Here is a 13650-nt window from a genome sequence, read left to right on the forward strand (position 1 = left end):
GTATTTACTGATGGCTCCTCAAAAGGAAAAGCTGGATATCTCATTAATGGCCAACAGGTGGTTATAGAAACTCCCAGTCTTTCAGCTCAGTTAGCTGAATTAACAGCAGTATTAAAGGTGTTTCAGGCCGTGACTGATGCCTTCAATCTCTTCACTGATAGTCTGTACTTGGCACAGTCAGTTCCCCTACTGGAAACTTGTGGTACATTTAATTTTAATACTACAGCAGGGTCCTTATTTTCTCAATTGCAAAATATCATTCTTGCACGAAAAAACCAATTTTATATTGGTCACATACGGGCTCATTCTGGCCTACCTGGGCCATTAGCCAAAGGCAATAATCTTATTGACAGAGCCCTGATAGGAGAAGCTTTGATTCCAGATCCTGTGGTATTAGCTAAACAGGATCACAATCAATTCCATTTATTTAGCCAAACTCTGAGACTTAAACACAAAATTTCCAAAGAACAAGCAAGAATGATTGTTAAACAATGCCCTAAGTGCGTTGTTCTAACTCTAGTACCTCATTTAGGGGTAAATCCAAGAGGCCTGATACCCAATCATATCTGGCAAATGGATATAACTCATTATGCAGAATTTGGAAATCTTAAATATATACAAGTCTGTATTGATACTTGATCAGGATTTATGTTTGCTTCCCTGCAAACAGGAGAAGCCTCCAGAAATGTTATTGATCATTGTTTACAAGCATTCAGTGTTATGGGTATGCTCAAAACAGTTAAGATGGACAATGGGCCGGCTTACACTGGCAAAAACTTTATTTCTTTTTGCAAGGATTTTGGCATTATTCATAAAACTGGCATCCCATATAATCCTATGGGACAGGGTATTGTTGAGCGAGCACATCGCACACTTAAAAACTGGATTTTGAAAACAAAAGGGGGGATTCTGTTCCCTCCAAGGTCTCCAAAGGCACACCTTGCCTTTGTGCTTTTTATTTTGAATTTTTTGCAGACGGACATCAATGGCCAGTCCGCAGCAGACCGACATTGGCATCCTAATACTTCAAATTCATATGCCATGGCACGCTAGAAGGACCCTCTCACAAATGCCTGGTGTGGACCAGACCCTGTTTTGATCTGGGGCCAAGGGTCCGTGTGTATATTGTCCCAGAAAGAGGACGGAGCACGCTGGCTCCCAGAAAGATTAATTTATCAAGTGGACTCAGAGCCATAACCCTCTTAGTAAACGTGCTTAAACGCACTACAAAAAGGTCTTTTTTGTTTTTGCTTTTTCCTTTTTCTGTTTCCTTTTTGTTTTTGAGCTGACAGCCTTTTTTCTGTCATTCTGGAAATGCCCACTTACTCTCGTGAAATTAAAAGAACAATTCAAACTCATTTGCTCATGCCCGGAGCTAAAGCCTGAATACTTCAGTATTAACATTCCAAAGTCTGGTACATCCTGAGGTTACCAGCCAAACCCTACCAATTCACATTTGAATTGAGCCCTGATCTCTAGGTTCCCTGAGGAGTCTGAACTGGTAATTTACAACTGAAGTCAGGAGGCTACACCCATCCCCAACACAATGGCTGTAGGCACTGCTTCAAGTGGACTTCAGAAAGAATGGACTCCAGAGAGACTTATGGTCCAGGACTTTGCAGGTATTTGAGGCATATCTTGGCACTAGCTGCATGGGCAAATGGTGCATTTTGGAAACCTGTGGTCCACAGGCTAGGGTCCTGGCAGGTATCCACCTAAGACAGGGGCACGCACCGAGTGGCTGTGTTTTTGAAAAAACATGAAAAGAGCCTGGTTTGTAGAATCAAACTAGCTGCACGTGACCTTGATGACGGGTAAAGATATCTGCCAGAGATAACAAATACTCATGTTAATTCCGACTAAGCACCGGATTTTTACAGTGCTTAGCTGTGCCCATTGATATGGCCTTAACCCTGCTTTCATATAATAAACAAGGGCGAGATGTTGGGTCCCTTATCTGCAAGACACTGGAGCTTGAGACCAGAGACTCAACTCACGCCTGCTGTGCCTGAAACAAAGGCTCACTACTCTGAGTTCCGCCTTCGAGGATTCCAGAGGAAATTACTCCTGTTGGCTGGCACTTATACAGCCTGAGGACATCTGTTGTTGACCTCCTCCCCCACTGTGGACTGTGCCTCCGGCCACTCCCCGGAGACCTGCGTCTCCACCTTCCTGACGATTACCCTTGGACTTCCTCCTGGACTTTGTTCGGACTCTTCCTGACTCCTCCCGAATTCCTTATGTTATTCAAATGTCATTGTAACCTAGAGATTCAGTTTTGCTGTCTTGTATATAAATGCTGAACCCCCAAAGTAAAGGCGAGCCATGATTGGAAACCCTCAACTTGGCTTCGTGTCCTTTTGTTCTCGAACTCTGTGTTTCAGGTCTCCTTTCTTCCTTTGGTCAAGGCAGAACCCGGTTCATGAAACCGTGGGACAGTTTCATCACCAGATTGTTCTGGTAAGATTTTTGAAAAATGTCATTTTCATTAGTCTATTATTGTGTGAGTGTGTGGTGGTCAGAGGGGCCAACTCAGGGAGTCAGTTCTCTGGTTTCACAGATATCACAGGGATTAAAGTCAGACTGTGGTGTTTAGTCAAGCGCTTTTATCCACTCACTGAGCTATTTTAGCAGTCCCAAGGTTTGGTTTTTATTTACTTTGTTTGGTTTTGTATTTGTTGTGTTGTTTTGTTTTTTATTTGAAGTACAGGAGATCAGACTTGGGGCCTTAATTAAGCTAAGTGTTTGTTCTACCACTGAGCTATACCATCAATGCTGGTAAGATGATCAAATTGTAGATTCATTTTAAGCAGGTGCTGTATAAGTAGTGTTGCATATAAGTTGGTTGGTATCTCTTGGTTCCTTCAATCAGCCAGTTCCATCTGTTTGCTTTCCTTTATATTTTATCTATTGAAGAATCATTCTCTGTCCTGTAGAACTTCCCAACTCTGGATTTCCCTCTTGGCATCACACATTAGTGCTTAACTTGTTTCTGATTGTGTAGTATTTCTTGTGATCTGATAATTGACTCTAGGGAGTTGACTGGACTCCAGTTAAGTTCTTAGCAAACATGTTTCATAGTGTTAAGCACTTCATAATTGCTCACACCTAATTCTATACACATAATTGTATAATTGTTGTACTTTATGTCAAATTTGAGCAGGGCATGCATGTGTAATCAGCTTGCTCCTGTGCTATGAAATTCTGATGTTGAGTGTGGTGGTTTGAATGAGAATGGACCATAGGCTCTTATGTTTAAATACTTGGTCCCCAGTGGGAGGAACTGTTTTTAAGGATTAGGAGGTGTATCCTTGTTGAAGTTATTATGTCACTGAGGATGGACTTGGAGCTTTCAAAAGCCCACACCATCCCCTGTTGATTCTGTTTTATGGTTTTATCTCAAGATGTGAGCTCCCAGCTAATACTCCAGTGCCATGCTTGCTTGGCTTCTGCCATCCTCTCTTCATGATGGTCTTGGAATGTAACCTTTTGAAACTGTAAGCCTGAAATAAACTTTTCCTTCTATAAGTTGCTTTGGTCATGGTATCATATCTCAGCAATAGAAAATAAAGACTTAAACTTGTGCAAAATGATTTCAGTAATCAATAATACTTGCTAATTTTGCAGCATAGTGCCTTTTTGTTCTTTCTTCCTTTCTTTCTACCTACTTTAGGGTAAGAGTATATGAAACCGATAGTGTTTTGTTTGTTTTGTTTTGTTTTTAAAAAGCACAATTTGAAAGCTTAAATAATTGAGGAGGTATTTTCACCAATGAGATTGGAAGCAAGCAGTCCATAGCTGGTTATGGGGTTTAATAATGGTGAGCTGCTTTCATGTTTTTTGCTTCACAGGCACAAGATGGCTACATGGTTCCTGGCATCACATATTTGGCTAAGACAGGAAGAAAGATGTCAAGTTGCTTCTGTTCTTTATATAAAGATTGTTAAAACATTTCCTGAAGTCATTTATAGTCTCAAAAAAGACTATGAAGTAAGTGTGTACGTTTTCCAATTTTCATAAAGAAAGGAAAGAGAAGGGATTTGGGGGTATACATTGGATCAGTGAGGCATGTCATACACTGGAATCACTGGATAAAGTTCCAAATATATTAATCTATAAGACACAGGTTTTGTTCTGTGGAAAGTGGAGAAACATCAAAGGTTTTGGTCCAGGCATCAATATGTCTCAAACAGATGTTCCTCTTTTATGGACTTACAGTGCCATGACATTGTTGGGAGGTGGTACAAAATAGGAGGCAGTGGCTTGTAGAAGGAAGTTGGTCTTTGGGGGAAGGGCAGGAAAGCAAGCCAAGTACTATATACTCAGTTTCTGGCCCCTATCTGTCTCCACTTTCTGGCCACCGTGAAGTTAAGTAGTTGTCCTCCACTGTACCTTCTCATGTGTAGGTCAGCCCTGGGTCAGGCACACAGATGTGGAGCCAATTTACCATGGATTGGAGACCTTAATAAAGAAACATTTCTGCCATTTAGAATGCTTCTTTCAGGCCCTTCTCATAGTACAAAAGGCCTGACAACAGTAATATCCAGAAAGGACAAAGTAGACACTCAGCCAATGAGGCTACATGGGGAACAGAGAAGACAAATGGGCACAGGCAGTTTTGCCTTGTGACTACTACAAAACAATTATTTCTGCTTGTTTTGTGAAAAAGAGAAATGACAGGCTCTAAAGCTAGATTCTGTGTGATTTTTACCTTAAATTCACTAAATAATTAAGGTGGTGTGTGCAGGGATGCAGCCTCATAAGGTAATTCGAGTCATAAAGCTACACACTTGAAGTACTTAAGAGGGTAGATGGGATGTGCACTTGATATTGGAGACAGAGGCTCAGAAGGGTATTTCTAGAGATAAAGGTTTAACAATCAGGAAGGACAGCCTAGCAGAGTCCAGGGTTGATGAAGACCCTGACTCAGAGCAGTGCTTGCCCTGCAGTCACAGGACAGGGGTGTAAAGCATGGTTCTCAATTGTGGCTTTGGACTTGAATTATTCACTGTAACCATTTCTGTAAAACGTGACCAAAGCACCAGTTCTGCTGATATCAGAGGGAGTAGAGAGGTCAAACCACACAGTGGAACTGAATCAATAGGGAAGGTTTTTTCCAACATGTCCACTCTGCTACTGTAAGCTCTGAGAAGACTCAAGTCACTGCTCAGTGACGTCCTGCCATCAACGTGAGAGCATACTCTCTCTCCACTGACCCACTGATGCTGGCCATTTCATCTCATAGCCTGGGCAGTGAATTCTTGACCATGTGGTGGTGGCCACAGAAGGAGGCAGTATCCACCCAACACCTTCCCTTTCTCCCTCACTTCAGGTTGATTCCGGTTAGCCTGGGTAACAGTGTGAAACCCTGTGTACCTCAGCAGGTACAGCCCAGTTGCCCTTCCACTGCCTCCTATTTTGTACCACCTCCCAACAATGTCATGGCACTGTAAGTCCACAAAAGAGGGACACCTGTTTGAGACATATTGATGCCTGTCAAAAACCTCAAAATGAATAAATAGGTGTGTGTAGTTCCTGATATATAGTAAATAAGTAACAGCCCATCATACCTGAAGTCAACAAGGAATGTTTTTCAAGATAAAGAGAAAAAAATCACTAACTAGCATGCGGTGTGAGGGAGTAGGTGCCAGGCTCTAGGAAGAGTCCCTGAGGTCTTCCCATTATACAGACTCTAAGAAAGTAACACTCCCAGCTTGTGGGCATGAATAGACAAGAGCCTGGAATTGACTGGCAGTTCTAAGAGCATCCCCAACACTGTGAGAGTAACTCTATCTTGAAAGACCATTGTGTAATTTAAAATGGCCCTGATGTCTCTTCTCTTCTTTTCACTGTCTCAATCATCTCAGTGTAGGCCTTCGCTGCTTCTTTAACTGAGGTAGAATCCACACATGCTCACTCACTGCATAGCCGAGTGGTTTGGGGGATACTCCCAGTAACTATATTGTCACTGTGACAAATATTTAAGGTAATCAACACGTAAAGAGGAAGCTTCACTGTGGCTTTTGGTTTTGTTGGATTTATCCATGACTACAAGATGTCTGTTGTGATTATGTCTGTGTGGGGCATCTTATCAAGGTGGTAGCTTGAGGTAGATCAGAGCCCCTGACCTCAAGCCTAGGGAATAAAAGAGAGAGTAGACAACTGGCATCTAACAGTCTCCCTCATGGACACATCCTCAGAGATCTGAAGATGTCCTACTATGTCCACGTTTTTAAAGTTTCCACAACCTTCCAATATGGCAGGCTAGGGACCTACCAAGACTCTCAGTTTTGGACTTTTGTGGCTTCATCCTACAGCAGTCATGAGCTATCACACACACACACACACACACACACACACACACACATAATGACTGTGCTCCTGCATGCTATCTGCCTCCTTCCCAGCCTGCTCTTTATTGTCATACCCCAAACTTTGGACACACTAATCCACTTGGAGCTTAATGGACTCCTTCCATACCTCTACACAATCCTGTCTTTTTCTGGCATGTAGTTTGCTCTGTTTTCAACTAGCAAATTTTAATTCACCTTGAAGAAACCACTGAAGCCACTTTTTATTCAGAGGTTTAATTTATTCCCCCAGGCAGCATGAAATTTTTCCACTGTCTTTCATTTTTTTCTTTGTCTATAAACACAGAATTGGGACTTGCTTTCTGTGTGCCAGCATCCAGCTCTATGCTGAAATGCCTATGTGCAGATCTGTGGGCTTTCTCACAGCTTAATCAATAATGTAACTCATGGATTTGTTAGTTACTGCTGTTTTACTTTGCTTGGTGCCTGAGTGAACATTCAAGCCAATCCATGACTTGTGCATACTTAGAGTACTTGACTGTAGGCTTAAGTTTTTTTCAACCTACTTTAATAAAGGTTAGACCTCTCCTCTTGCCCACCACCCACCAGATGTAGTGGGGGAAGTGGACCTGTTTAGCAATAGTTCTTTGGGGGCAAGCTCAATCTTCTTTGTCAGCAGTTCAGTCCCATAGCAAACATCAAATCTACCTCAGCAGGTACAGTCCAGTCCTCTTGGCAGGCAGATACTACACATGAACCAGCAGCTGCAGTCCAGTCTCAACAGACACCAGGCACAGAACCAGCAGCTGTAGTTCAATTCTGAAGAAACCACAAGTCTTGCCAACTGGCCCAAGGCTGCTGAAGCAACAAGCTGCTCAGGAACCTCACAGGTGAGTTTCTCTCAATGGCAGGTTTACCACGAGCTGAGCTCAGCAACACTGTGTAAGGCAAACCAATACATGTGTGTTGGTGGTGAAGAATAGTGAGGCAGAGCAAACCAAACCAATGCTCTGCTCATCTCTCACTATCTGTGGGGTAGTATTTATAATACTTCATCATGCATCCTTTCACGTGTTTGTTATAACATTCTCTCACCTATATCTGCTTCAGGTAAACATTCTTTCCTGTGTCTACTTCAGCAAGGCATCCTTTCACCTGTGTGCCTTAGGAAAACATCATTTGACATAACTGACTTTCCAAAAAAAACAGAAGTTTCCACTTTACCTGACCTACTTTTTTTTTTTCTTAAGCATATAACTGCGCAGTATATTACTCTTCATGAATGTTAGAGGCCAACTTTCAGAAGTAGGTTCTTGCCTTCCCCCTCATTGGTTCAGGCTCTCTCTCTCTCTCTCTCTCTCTCTCTCTCTCTCTCTCTCTCTCTCTCTCTCTCTTTATTTTTGCTATTGCTTTGTTCATCAGGCTGGATAATCTGTGAGCTTCCAGAGATTGTCGTGTCTCTGCTTCCCAGCTCTCCCTGGTGGTTGTCCCATGGTCCTGGCATCCCCAATACACTGGGGTCTCCATTGAAACTGAACTTACACCCTCATCAGTCACCTCTCTTTGTCTTGCACAGTGCCAAATCTTATCTTCTCTCCATGGCCCTTTTAGAACCTTCAAAGGCAGTACCATGTGGGAGAATGTTTCACATTACTGAGTTTGGCTGACAGATGGAGATACAGCCTTGACCCTTGACCCTGAACTACCACTTCTGTGTTCTGACCCTCAGGAAGTACTACAATATTTCACTTCAATGATGCTGGTCTCTTCTTAACTACACTGGTGTCTCAGTCTCAACTAACCATCATAAATTGATGAAATGAAACAAGGTTTTATTTCAGTGGATTTGGCCTTTCCTAATCACAACTGATTTCTGAGACTCAACTGACCAGAAACCACAGGCTTTTTTTTAAAAAAACTTTTATTAGTTCTTTATGAATTTCGTACCATGCACGCCAATCCCACTCATCTGCCTCTTCCCTTATACCTACCTTCTACCCTTGCAACTTCCTCCCAAAAGAAAAAAAATCTCATTGTGGAAGCTTTAGTGTGTCACAGTATTTCCCAAAGTATAACATTTTGTCCACACTTTTTTACTTGTAAGTGTTCATTGCAATAAGTCACTGTTCTGGTTCGAGGCCTCTGGCTTCTGGTATGCTATCAATATTGGAACTTCTCAGGTACTCCTCCTCTTGGATGCCCTGTTGTTGCCCTGTGTCATAGAGATCCTGTAATTTTAGATCTGTAGGACTGGACTCTTCACTTACTCTAGCAGTTCATCCATGGGGTAGATGTTGGTGTGGCCAGCTCAAAGCCCTGGATCTGGGTCCAAGAGATATCTGAGCTGGTCAGCCTGCCAGTTCTCCCAAACCCACACCACCAAGGCAAGTCTCCAGCCCTGCTCCAACTCAGTCATCCAGTGTTGAAACCAGCAATGGGGCAGAGTCAGCTCCCCTGCTCTCATGCCCTTGGATCTCTCATGAGCTCTCATGAGCTATTCCATCTCATGTCACCTGGGCCAACTCTACTATGTTGCCCAGGCTAGGTGCAGGGCACCTAGCTTTCTTGCTTTCCTGAGTGCTGCAACAGGCGAGGGGCAGCACCAGTTCTCCCAGTCTGATGGCCTTGGAGCCAGCTATTCCTGCCTTCCATAGGTGAAAAGGGATGAACGGGCACATTTTTCCCTTTCCCATGTCACCACACAGCAGACAAGTGGTGGGGTTAGTTCTCCCATGCTGACAGGGTAAATAATACGCAACTCCCATAACTAAGACCAGCTCTATTGTGCTTTCTGGGTAATGTGCAGGATTCCCCCTCTCCCTATGCAACTGGCAAGGATCAGCTCTCCTGCTCTCCTGCTCTCCTGCTCTCCTGGTCTCCTGCTCTCCTGCTCTCAGGGGCAGCTCTTCCATAATACCTAGGCAAGGAGTGGGGCCAGTTCTGCACAACCCTCAGACATCAACATAGCCCTGGGTGACACCCCAGACCAGGGAGGTCCACCTGGCCTTTGGTGGTAACAGATCCCTGCTGCTTCAGGGCCACAGACCCAGACATGGCCCCCAGTGGCAGGACAAGACCTCACCATGCTCTTAGGTTCATCACCAGCTTCTTACATCAGGGTACTCCTCACTGTCTTTGAGTCTCCATTTCCGTCTCACTTCATTGTGTCCATATCATTTTGCTTCTCTTTCTCTTCCATTTCTGTAGCACTTACTTGTTACTCTTAATGGCATCTAGAGTTTCTTGATATCAGAGGTCATCTCAGGTATGCTATGCCCTATCTGTGCAGTGTGGCACTGGGCAGGGGTCATCTTGGGCATGGTCTGTTTGGGCCTGCGCAGTGCCAGATTGGTAATCATCTCAGGCTAGCTCCTTGTCTGGGCCCCATGACACCAGACTGGTAATCTGTCTCAGGCTTGCTCCCATCTAGTCTGTAGCCCCAGCCCTAGGCTGGGGTAGTCTTGTCTTGGGCTTGCCCCAGGCCAGGCTGTACTGCACAACCCCAGGCTAGGATTGTCTTATCACAGGCTTACTCCTACCCTAGAGCCACAAGACCCTGAGTCGGGGTTGTCTTTGCTTGGGTTGCTCCTGACCCCAGACTTGGTTTTTTCAAATATATCACATGAATGATCCTGATACAATCTTTTCTTTTTTTAATTTACTTTTTATTAAATATTTTCTTTATTTAGATTTCAAATGATATCTTCTTTCCTGGTTTCCCCTCTGAAAAACAAACAAACAAATAAACAAACAAAAAACCCTGTTCCTTCCCCTCTCCCCCTGCTCACCAACCCACCTTCTCCTGCTTCCTGGCCCTGGCATTGCCCTACATTTAGGCATAGAACCTTCACAGGGCCAAGAGCAGTGATCCCATTGATCACTGACTAGGCCATCCTCTGCTACATATGCAGCTGGGGCCATGAGTCCCAACAAGTGTACTCTTTGGTTGGTGGTTTAGTCCCTGAGGGTACTAGTTAGTTCATATTATTGTTCCTTCTATGGGGTTGCAAACCCCTTCAGCTACTTGGGTCCTTTCTCTAGCTCCTTCATTGGGGACCCTGTGCTCAATCCAATTAATGGCTGTGAGCCTCTATTTCTGTATTAGTCGGATATTGCCAGAGCCTCTCAGGACACAGCTATGTCAGGCTCCTGTGAGCCAGCACTTGCTGGCATCCACAATAGTGTCTGGGTTTGGTAACTGAGTATGGGAAGGATTCCCAGGTGGAACAGTCTCTAGATTGTCCTTCTTTCAGTCTCTGCTCAATACTTTGTCTCTGCAATTCCTTCTATGGGTATTTTATTCCCCCTTCTAAGAAGCATCAAAGTATCTACAGTTCGGTCTTCCTTGTTCTTGAGTTTCTTATGGTTTGTGGATTGTATCTTGGGTATTCCGAATTTCTGGGCTAATATCCTCTTATCAGAGAGTGCATACCATGTATATTCTTTTGTGATTGGGTTACCTCATTCAGGATGATATTCTCTAGATCCATCCATTTCCCTAAGAATTTCATAAATTAATTGTTTTTCATAGCTGAGTAATACAATCTTTTCTTTTGTCTGAAACTTCACAAGGTAGAGCTTCATCATCTACACCTCTCTCAACATTCCTGTCTTCTAGAATTCCATAACAGCACATTAATCTCTGAGAATGCAATGACTTTTCCAGCCCCAAACTCCAGATTCAGTAACCAAATTCCAGATACTTCCATAATCCCTCCCAAAACAAAAAAATAGTTAACATGCTTTGATTAACCTTTCCACTCCAAGTGGCTATTGGTTGGTGGTTTACCATAGTGCAACAGAGAAGCAAACCAGGATAGAACTTGGTACTTGAAAGTGGGCTACCGCTGTGACGGAGCCAACTATCATGCACTATTTAGCCCCATATACTTTAGGAAAGAAAGGGCCATTTTAAACAGTAACCAGATTGGTTATCTGGGCAGAAAGGTTTATTTTATCTTTTTTTTTTTTTTAAAGATGTATTTATTTTATGTATATGAATACACACTGTAGCTGTACAGATAGTTGTGAGCCTTCAGCTGGTTGTTAAGAATTGACTTCTTAGGACCTCTATACACTGTAGCTGTCTTCAGATGCACCAGAAGAGGGCATCATATCTCATTATGGGTGGTTGTGAGCCACCATGTGGTTGCTGGGATTTGAACTCACGACCTTCAGAAGAGCAATTGGTGCTCTTACCCGCTGAGCCATCTCACCAGCCCCGGTTTATTTTATCTTATAGTGGGAAATAGAACCCAAGGAAGAGCCTGGAGATAAAACGGAAGCAGAGACTATCAAAGAATGCTGACTATTTGCTGATTTGCCACCCAGTGCTTGCTCAGTTTGCTTTCATACACAACTCAGGACTCATAGTGGCCTGGAACTTCCCATATCAGTCATTAACCAAGAAAATATCCCAACAGACTTGCCTACAGGACAATCTGATGGAAGTATTTTTCCCAGTTGAAGTTCCCTCTTCTCAGATGACTCTAGCTCATGTCACACTGATGAAAGCCTGCAGCATCACAACTAGCTTGGCACATTCTGACTGAGTTCAATGTTCAAAAAAGTTCACTTCCATGTTATAGAGTCTTGGCTTCTTTCAACACTGGGGCTTCCTCTAATTTCTACTTTAAGACCTAAAAGAAATCCCCAGTTGGTGAAACAGAAGAGCTGGGCTGAACCCTACAGGGTAGAGCTCTGGAGGCCTGGGAAGACGATGGGTACTGTAAATTGGCTTCCTGCTTTCTGGGCCTGGTTACTGTTTACAATGGCCCTTTCTTTCTTATAGTATATGGTGTTAGCTAGTTCATGATGACCTACAGCACAGAACTCTTCTCTGGAGTCATTGAAATTCTGTCCATAGCCACAGGGCTCTCTGTTGTGGCTCTAGCTGACTGGTTGTTGCTGCTTCTCCACCCTGATGATTGATCCTCCAGCCTCTCTTCTGGTGTTCTATTCTCTGGGCTGCCCATTGGACAGAATGACTGATGCCAAGAGATGACTCCTGCCAGCCCTTGCCTTGTAGTCCTCAGATGTCATGTTATTTGCCCTCAGGAGTGTGGAGAGTTGCTGTCCTCAAACATCTGCTTGACTGTTATGGTCTAGGTACTCAGGAGCCACTTCCTGTATGGGATGGGTATGAGTGATTCATTCACCTTAGCAGGTTTCCTGAAGCTTCAGAGAGGAAGGCTAGCAGGTGGTGCTGGATCATAGCACATTACTTCAGACCTCTGACTGTGCTCCCTTCAGACTCCCTTCCTGTAACCTTGCTTTTCTCACATGGCCACAGAGGAAGTGAATTGCCAGAGGAGCTTTAGAACTTCCTGGACACATTTGTTCTTGGTTGGCACCTCCACAGAGGACTCTCATAGCCATTGTGCCTTATTCTTTGGGGGATGTTTTTATGAACCCCACAGTCATCCCTGTGCCCTAAGCGCTGACTTGAACATCAAGTTCATCTTCATTCCATTGAAGGTCAACTGGAGCATCCAGTGTAGGGGACAGACCAGGCCTGAGAGGGGAGAAGCTTGATCAAGAACTGAAAACCAGCCTGCTGTGTGAGTGTACCTTTGTTGTGTTCCTGACAATTCCTCAAAGGACAAGATCTCTCACTTTTAACAATATGATTTCATTGTATTAAAATGAATGGCTTGGTCATGCATATAAAAAATAAAAGACATAAAAGTGGGAGGGAATATGGCAGGATCTAGAAGGAATTAGGAATATAATAAAAATTAATTGTATGCATGTATGAAATCCTTAAAAAAACAAATAAAATGTTTAAAGAATGAATTACTTAATGTCAGAATCACAGAAACTAAGATGTCTTGATTGTTACTACTACTGTATTATTGTTGTAATGTAGATGAACCCAGAATTTGCTTATCTTGACCAAAAATTCTATCAAAAAAGTCATCATTCCATTTAAGAAGGAGAGCCTTATCTCCATAGCCTTGTGTTACTGCTCCTATGGTAGGCCAGTGGGTCTTGTATCATGATCAGTCATAAGCACATTCTTATTTCTGATTATAACTGTGACTCTGCCTTCAAGATATTTTGAACACACAGAAACGAATTACTCGGGACATGTAAGCTGATCATAAATCCTTCCAAGACAATTGTAGAAGTGGTCTGCTAAAGTTACTTCTCAGTATGTATTAATGGTACAGTGCTATACCATTTGAACAATGGAAGAGCACACACACAAAAGGAAGAGCTCTTACACCATTTGGTTCTTTTTAAACTTAGTACATTTTGGTCATTTGCTGACATCAGCCTGCAAGCCACTTATCTTTCCAGCATTTGTTGGCTGACTTTTTTTTTTTTTTTTTTTTTT

Source organism: Mastomys coucha, unplaced genomic scaffold, assembly GCF_008632895.1.
Source record: "Mastomys coucha isolate ucsf_1 unplaced genomic scaffold, UCSF_Mcou_1 pScaffold23, whole genome shotgun sequence".
Classification (NCBI taxonomy): domain Eukaryota; kingdom Metazoa; phylum Chordata; class Mammalia; order Rodentia; family Muridae; genus Mastomys; species Mastomys coucha.